This window comes from Pongo abelii, chromosome 20, assembly GCF_028885655.2.
Source record: "Pongo abelii isolate AG06213 chromosome 20, NHGRI_mPonAbe1-v2.0_pri, whole genome shotgun sequence".
Classification (NCBI taxonomy): Eukaryota; Metazoa; Chordata; class Mammalia; order Primates; family Hominidae; genus Pongo; species Pongo abelii.
In genome coordinates, this window is record NC_072005.2 from 55,921,588 (window position 1) to 55,928,771 (window position 7,184).

The following is a 7,184-nucleotide window of genomic DNA, read 5'->3' on the forward strand; positions in this document are numbered from 1 at the left end:
GCCTATCTTTTGGGGTCCTAGGGAGGGAGGGAGGGGCTGGGGCCTGGATTCTTGGATTCCCATTCAACCCACTATACTTGATCCCTGGTTAAAGTGGTATCTGCTGGGCTTTTTCACTGTAAATTTAACATTTTTCCCTTTCTAATTTTTTTTTTTTTTTGACATGGAGTCTCACTCTGTTGCCCAGGATGGAGTGCAGCGGCGCTGTCTTGGCTGACTGCAACCTCCAGCTCCTGAGTTCAAGCGATTCTCCTGCCTCAGCCTCACAAGTAGCTGGGATTACAGGCACGTGCCACCACACCTAGCTAATTTTTGTATTTTTAGTAGAGATGGGGTTTCACCATGTTGGCCAGGCTGGTCTTGAACTGCTGACCTCGTGATTCACCCGCCTTGGCCTCCCAAAGTGCTGGGATTACAGGTGTGAGCCACTGTGCCCAGCCTTCATCAATGCTGATTTCTTTTTTTGTTGTTGTTGTTTTTTTGAGATGAAGTCTCGCTCTGTTGCCCAGGCTGGAGTGCAGTGGCGCAATGTCAGCTTGCTGTAAGCTCCGCCTCCCAGGTTCACGCCATTCTCCTGCCTCAGCCTCCCGAGTAGCTGGGACTACAGGCGCCCACCACCATGCCCGGCTAATTTTTTTGTATTTTTAATAGAGACGGGGTTTCACTGTGTTAGCCAGGATGGTCTCTATCTCCTGACCTCATGATCCGCCCGCCTTGGCCTCCCAAAGTGCTGGGATTACAGGCGTCAGCCACCACGCCCAGCCTTCATCAATGCTAATTTCTTAGTGCATTCGATGTCTGTTGCTGCCGTAACAAATTATCACAAACACAGGGCATAAAACACAAATTTGGCCGGGTGAGGTGGCTCACGCCCGTAATTCCAGCACTTTGGGAGGCACAGGCGGGCCGATCATGAAGTCAGGTGTTCGAGACTAGCCTGGCCAACATGGAGAAACCCCATCTCTACTAAAGATACAAAAAATTAGCCAGGCGTGGTGGTGCACACCTGTAATCCCAGCACTTTAGGAAGCCGAGGCGGGCAGATCACCTGAGGTCAGGAGTTTGAGATCTGCCTGGCCAACATGGTGAAACTCCATCTCTACTAAAAATACAAAAATTAGCTGGGTGTGGTGGCAGGCGCCTGTAATCCCAGCTACTCGGGAGGCTGAGACAGGAGAATCACTTGAACCAGGGAAGTGGAGGTTGCAGTGAGCCGAGATCGTGCCATTGCACTCCACCCTGGGGGACAAGAGCGAGACTTCGTCTCCAAAAACAAACAAACAAACAACAAAGTCAGCAATAGCAGGTCAAGTCCTTGCCCTATGCCACGCCTCCTGCCTTCTCTTTTCTCTTTGTCTCCATTCCCCAATTCTAAGGGTTCAGGGCATTGGATTGGGCACACTTGGGTAATCCATGATAATTGCCTCACCTCAAGGCCTGCGACTTTACTCACATCTGCAAAGTCCTTCTGACAGGGAGCATCAGACAGACAGAGGTTCCAGGGATTAGCTGCAGACATCTTTGGGGACTGTTATGGGCTGAATTGTGTTCCGCAAAGAGATACGTTGACGTCCTAACCCTGCAGTACCTCTGAATGTGACCTTATTTGGAAATAGAGTATTTGCTGATGTGATTATAGCAGTTAGAATGTGGTCAAACAGGCCGGGCGCGGTGGCTCACACCTGTAATCCCAGCACATTGGGAGGCCAAGGTGGGCGGATCACGAGGTCAGGAGATCGAGACCATCCTGGCTAACACAGTGAAACCCCTTCTCTACTAAAAATACAAAAAAATTAGCCGGGCATGGTGGCAGGTGCCTGTAGTCCCAGCTAGTTGGGAGGCTGAGGCAGGAGAATTGCTTGAACCCGGGAGGTGGAGGTTGCAGTGAGCTGAGAGCACGCCACTGCACTCCAGCCTGGGCGACAGATTGAGACACTGTCTCAAAAAAGAAAAAAAAAGAAAAAAAAACGATTTACTTGTTTTTTTATTTTTGAGACAGTCTTGCTCTGTTGCCCAGGCTGGAGTGCAGTACTATGATCTTGGCTCACTGCCACCTCTGCTTCCCAGGTTTAAGCTATTCTTCTGCCTCACCCTTCTGAGTAGCTGGGATTACAGGCATTCGCCACACCTGGCTAATTTTTGTATTTTTAGTAGAGATGGGGTTTCACCATTTTGGCCAGGCTGGTCTCAAACTCCTGGCCTCAAGTAATCCACCTGCCTTGGCCTACCAGAGTGCTGGGATTACAGGCGTGAGCCACCTCGCCTGGCCATTTTTTTTTTTTCTTCTTAAGACAAGGCCTTGTTCTGCTGCCCAGGCTGGAGTGCCGTAGTGTGATCATAGCTCACTGCAGTCTCAAACTCTGGGGCTCAAGGGATCCACTCACCTTAGCCTCCCAAGTAGCTGGGGCTACAGATGTGCACCACTGTGTCAGTTAATTTTTTGTAGAGACAAGACTGGACATGATGGCTCACACCACAATGAGTCGTGTTCACACCACTGCACACTAACCTGGGCAACAGAGGGAGACCCTGTCTAAAAAAAAAGCTACAGTAATCAAAACAGTGTGGTATGGTATATAGATAGACATATATGAACCAGTGGAATTAAATAGAGAGCCCAGAAATAAACCCTCACATATATAGTCAAATGATTTTTGAAAAGGGTACTAAGACCATTCATAGGAGAAAGGACAGTCTTTTCAACAAACGGTGTTTGGAAAACTTGATATTTACATGTAAAATAACAAATTTGGACCCCTACCTTATATTATATTAAAAAATCAACTCAAAATGGCTCAAATGGCCAGGTATGGTGGCTCAAGCCTGTAATTCCAGCACTTTGGGAGGCCAAGACAGGTGGATTACTTGAGGTCAGGAGTTCAAGGCCTGCCTAGCCAACATGGTGAAACCCCATCTCTACTAAAAATACAAAAAGTAGCTGGGCATAGTGGTACATACCTGCAGTCCCAGCTACTCTGGAGGCTGAGGCAGGAGAATCACTTAAACCTAGGAGGTAAAGCTTGCAGTGAGCCAAGATTTCACCACTGCACTGCAGTCTGGGTGACAGAGCAAGATTCCATCTCAAAAAAAAAAAAGGTGTAACAATTTTCATGGAAGGAGGCTGGTGAGTTTATCTGGAATTTATTTTAGGGTATTATATAGCAGAAATATTTAAACTTTATACATTTTAACCAATAACCTCAACATAATACTTTGAATAATTTTGCTACATGTATTCCTTATTGCTTTTTGATGTTATATTAGCCCTTTTTTTTTTTTTTTTAAGACAGAGTCTCGCTCTGTCACCCAGGCTGGAGTGCAATGGCATGATCTTGGCTCACTGCAACCTCCGCTTCCTGAGTTCAAGAGATTCTTCTGCCTCAGCCTCCCGAGTAGCTAGGATTACAGGCATGTGCCACCAGGCCCAGCTAATTTTTGTATGTTTAGTAGAGATGGGGTTTCACCATGTTGTCCAGGCTGGTCTCGAACTCCTGACCTCATGATCTGCCCACCATGGCCTCCCAAAGTGCTGGGATTACAGGTGTGAGCCACCACGCCTGGCCCTCAATTATTTTCATATTTATTATCTTTCTATTTTTCTTTCAGGATAACACTAATTAGTGTTACATTATAATATATTTTAATATCTTGGCTTTGGATATCCCTTAATACTCATCAACAGGAGAACCAATCTTTGTTTTACTCATTTACTTCTTTAGACAACCTATATAATAATTGTGTCCAATCCATTGAAAAATAATCTCATTGGGATTTTGATTGAATCTGCTTTAAAATCACAATGTAATTGGGGGAGAATAAATATCAGCAGAGCATGCATATTAGCTATCCAGAAAAATAATTAGTCTTTCAATGTATTTAAGGACTTTTTTCTTTTTTTTTTTTTTGAGACGGGGTCTTGCTCTGTCGCCCAGGCTGGAGTGCAGTGGTGCAGTCTCGGCTCACTGCAAGCTCTGCCTCCCGGGTTCATGCCATTCTCCTGCCTCAGCCTCCCGAGGAGCTGGGACTACAGGTGCCTGCCACTGCGCCCGGCTAATTTTTTGTATTTTTAGTAGAGACAGGGTTTCACCGTGTTAGCCAGGATGGTCTCGGTCTCCTGACCTGGTGATCCGCCCGCCTCGGCCTCCCAAAGTGCTGGGATTACAGGTGTGAGCCACCACGCCTGGCCAGGACTTTTTTTTTTTTTTTTTTTTTGCAAGTAGTCTTTCAAAAATATATTTGGTCCTCAGGGTACAGAATTGGATTAATCATAATTGCTGGTCCTTGGTACATACTGTTATTATGTGTGCCAATTCTTAAGCTATTATCTCTTGGCTTCAAATCTATTTCCCAGCACTGGGCTTTGTGTAACTGGGAATGGGACTCTGAAAACCCCACTTTGACTTTGCCAAGTGGTGTGTTAGCCTCTGCCAATAGGGGGTGCCAGACTGACTGTAGAGCCTGAAGGAGGAAAAGGGGTCTTGCTCCTTCCTGTTTGCTCTCTGCTTACTTCCTGTTGGTTTCCTGTTCTCATCTGCGTCAGCAAAGCTTCTTCACCCTGTCCAAGGCAGTTCTTTCCTGTAGCAGCAGCTAAATCCAATTTGCAGTTTTTCCAAACTTGCACATCCTCAGAGATGCCAGACCATTTGGGGATGCCAGACCAGCACCCCTGCCTGAGAAAATTCTAGTCTCGGGCCGGGTGAGGTGGCTCACGCCTGTAATCCCAGCTCTTTGGGAGGCTGAGGCGGGTCGATCATGAGGTCAGGAGATCGAGACCATCCTGGCTAACAGCCTTTGGGAGGCTGAGGCAGGAGAATGGCATGAACCCGGGAAGCGGAGCTTGCAGTGAGCCAAGATCACACCACTGCACTCTAGCCTGGGTGACAGAGCGAGACTCCATCTCAAAAAAAAAAAAAAGAAAATTCCAGTCTCTGGTGATCCTCCTCTGAGCTCAGAAACACTAGCACCATCTGAGCAGTACCTCCTCTTCAGAGCCTCAGTGTTTTTTTGTTTTGTTTTGTTTTGTTTTTGTTTTTTGAGACAGAGTCTCACTCTGTAGCCCAGGCTGGAGTGCAATGGCATGATCTTGGCTCACCGCAAACTCCACCTCGCGGGTTCAAGTGATTCTCTTGCCTCAGCCTCCCGAGTAACGAATTACAGACGTGTGTCACCACGCCCAGCTAATTTTTGTATTTTTAGTAGAGACGGGGTTTCCCCATGTTGGCCATGCTAGTCTTGAACTCCCAACCTCAGGTGATCCACCCGCCTCGGCCTCCCAAAGTGCTGGAATTACAGGCGTGAGCCACTGTGCCCGGCCCAGAGGCTCAGTTTTATGTCCCCTGGCTCCTGATCCAAATGTATAGTTTTAAATAACTCTAACCTTTGTTTTTCATACCCTAGTGAGATAGGAATTTGGCAAGACTGGTTTCCAAGACAACAGGACACAAGACCTCACTCATAAGACAGAAAACAGCAAAAGAAACTGGCTAAAACCAGCTAGAACCAAGAGGACAATGAAAGGGACCTCTGGGGCCAGGCCTGGTGGCTCACGCCTGTAATCCCTGCACCTAGGGAGGCTGAGGCGGGTGGATCACCTGAGGTCAGGAGTTCGAGACCAGCCTGACCAACATGGAGAAACCCCGTCTCTACTAAAAATACAAAATTAGCCCGGTGTGGTGGCGCATGCCTGTAATCCCAGCTACTCGGGAGGCTGAGGCAGGAGAATTTCTTGAACCCGGGAGGCAGAGGTTGTGGTGAGCCGAGATCGTGCCATTGCACTCCAGCCTGGGCAACAAGAGCCAAACCCCATCTCAAAAAACAACAACAACTAAAAAGAAAGTGACCTCTGGTTACTTTCACTGCTCATTATATGCTAATTGTAATGCATTAGCATGCTAAAAACATTGCCACCAGCGCAGTGACAGTTTACAGATGCCGTGGCCATGCTGAAAAGTTACCCTGTGTGGTCTGGATGGGGGAGAAAGCCCGGGTTCTGGGAACTCCCTGCCCCTTATCTAGAAAACCCATGCATAATTCACCTTTTATTTAGCATATATTCAAGTAATAACCATTAAAATAACCAACCAACAATCCTCAGAGCTACTCTGCCTATGAGGTTGCTACTCTTACTTTCCTTTTTTTTTCCAATTGTAAAGCACTGATCCTGTTTATTTGGCAGGAAAACGAGACAATCCAGCAGCCCAGGAGGGACAGGTGGACTTAATCCTCCTCCTCGTCGTCTCCAGCCCCAGTCCCACCCTGGCCCTTCTTGGCGTTCTTCCTCTTCACGTGGCCCGGGTGGCCACCCCCATAGGGAGAGCGCAGAGAAGTCGATGTGCTTCTGGGAATCCAGGCGGACAATGAAGGACGGGGTGTTCACCACCTGCTTGCGGACCCTGATATGGCGCTGGCGGATCAGCACGCGAGGGTGGTGGATGGACTTGGCCAAGCCCAGCTTGAAGACCTGGGTCTGTAGGCGTCTCTCTAAGAAATCCTCTATCTTCAGGCCCAGGATGTAATCCAGCTTCATCTTGCCCTCATCCAGCACCCCAATGCGGACCAGCCGCCGCAGCAGGGCGTTGCCTTCGAACAGACGCCGTGGGTCCTTCTCATCAAGCGTCAGCAGTTCCCGGGCGGCCTTGCGGATCTTGGCCAGGGTGAATTTGATCCTCCAGACCTCACGTTTGTTCCGGAGCCCATACTCGCCGATCAGCTTCAGCTCTTGGTCGAGACGAGATTTCTCGAAGGGTCTCCGCGGGGTCACATAAGTTTTGTGACAAACCCAGCTCCGGGCCACTGGCATGTTGGCTCCGCTTCCCCGTCTGCGCCTGAGCGCAGGACCCGGTCACTGAGAAAGAGCTCCTTTCTTTTTCTTTTCTTTGTTCTTTTCTTTTCTTTTTTTTTTTTGAGACAGAGTCTCGCTCTGTCACCCAGGCTGGAATGCACTGGCGCGATCTCGGCTCACTGCAACCTCCATCTCCTGGGTTCAAGCGATTCTCCTGTCTCAGCCTCCCAAGTAGCTGGGACTACAGGCGCCCACCATCATGCTCGGCTAATTTTTTGTATTTTTAATAGAGATAGGGCTTCATCGTGTTAGCCAGGATGGTCTCGATCTCCTGACCTCGTGATCCGCCCGCCTAGGCCTCCCAAAGTGCTGGGATTACAGGCGTGAGCCACCGCGCCCTGCC

At 48.6% G+C, this 7,184-nt stretch overlaps 1 pseudogene; it reads right to left on the minus strand.

Moving 5' to 3' along the window:
• Window positions 1-6,144: 6,144 nt before the first annotated feature.
• Window positions 6,145-6,855, minus strand: LOC100939746 (small ribosomal subunit protein uS4-like; annotated as a pseudogene).
• Between the last annotated feature and the right edge of the window lie 329 nt (window positions 6,856-7,184).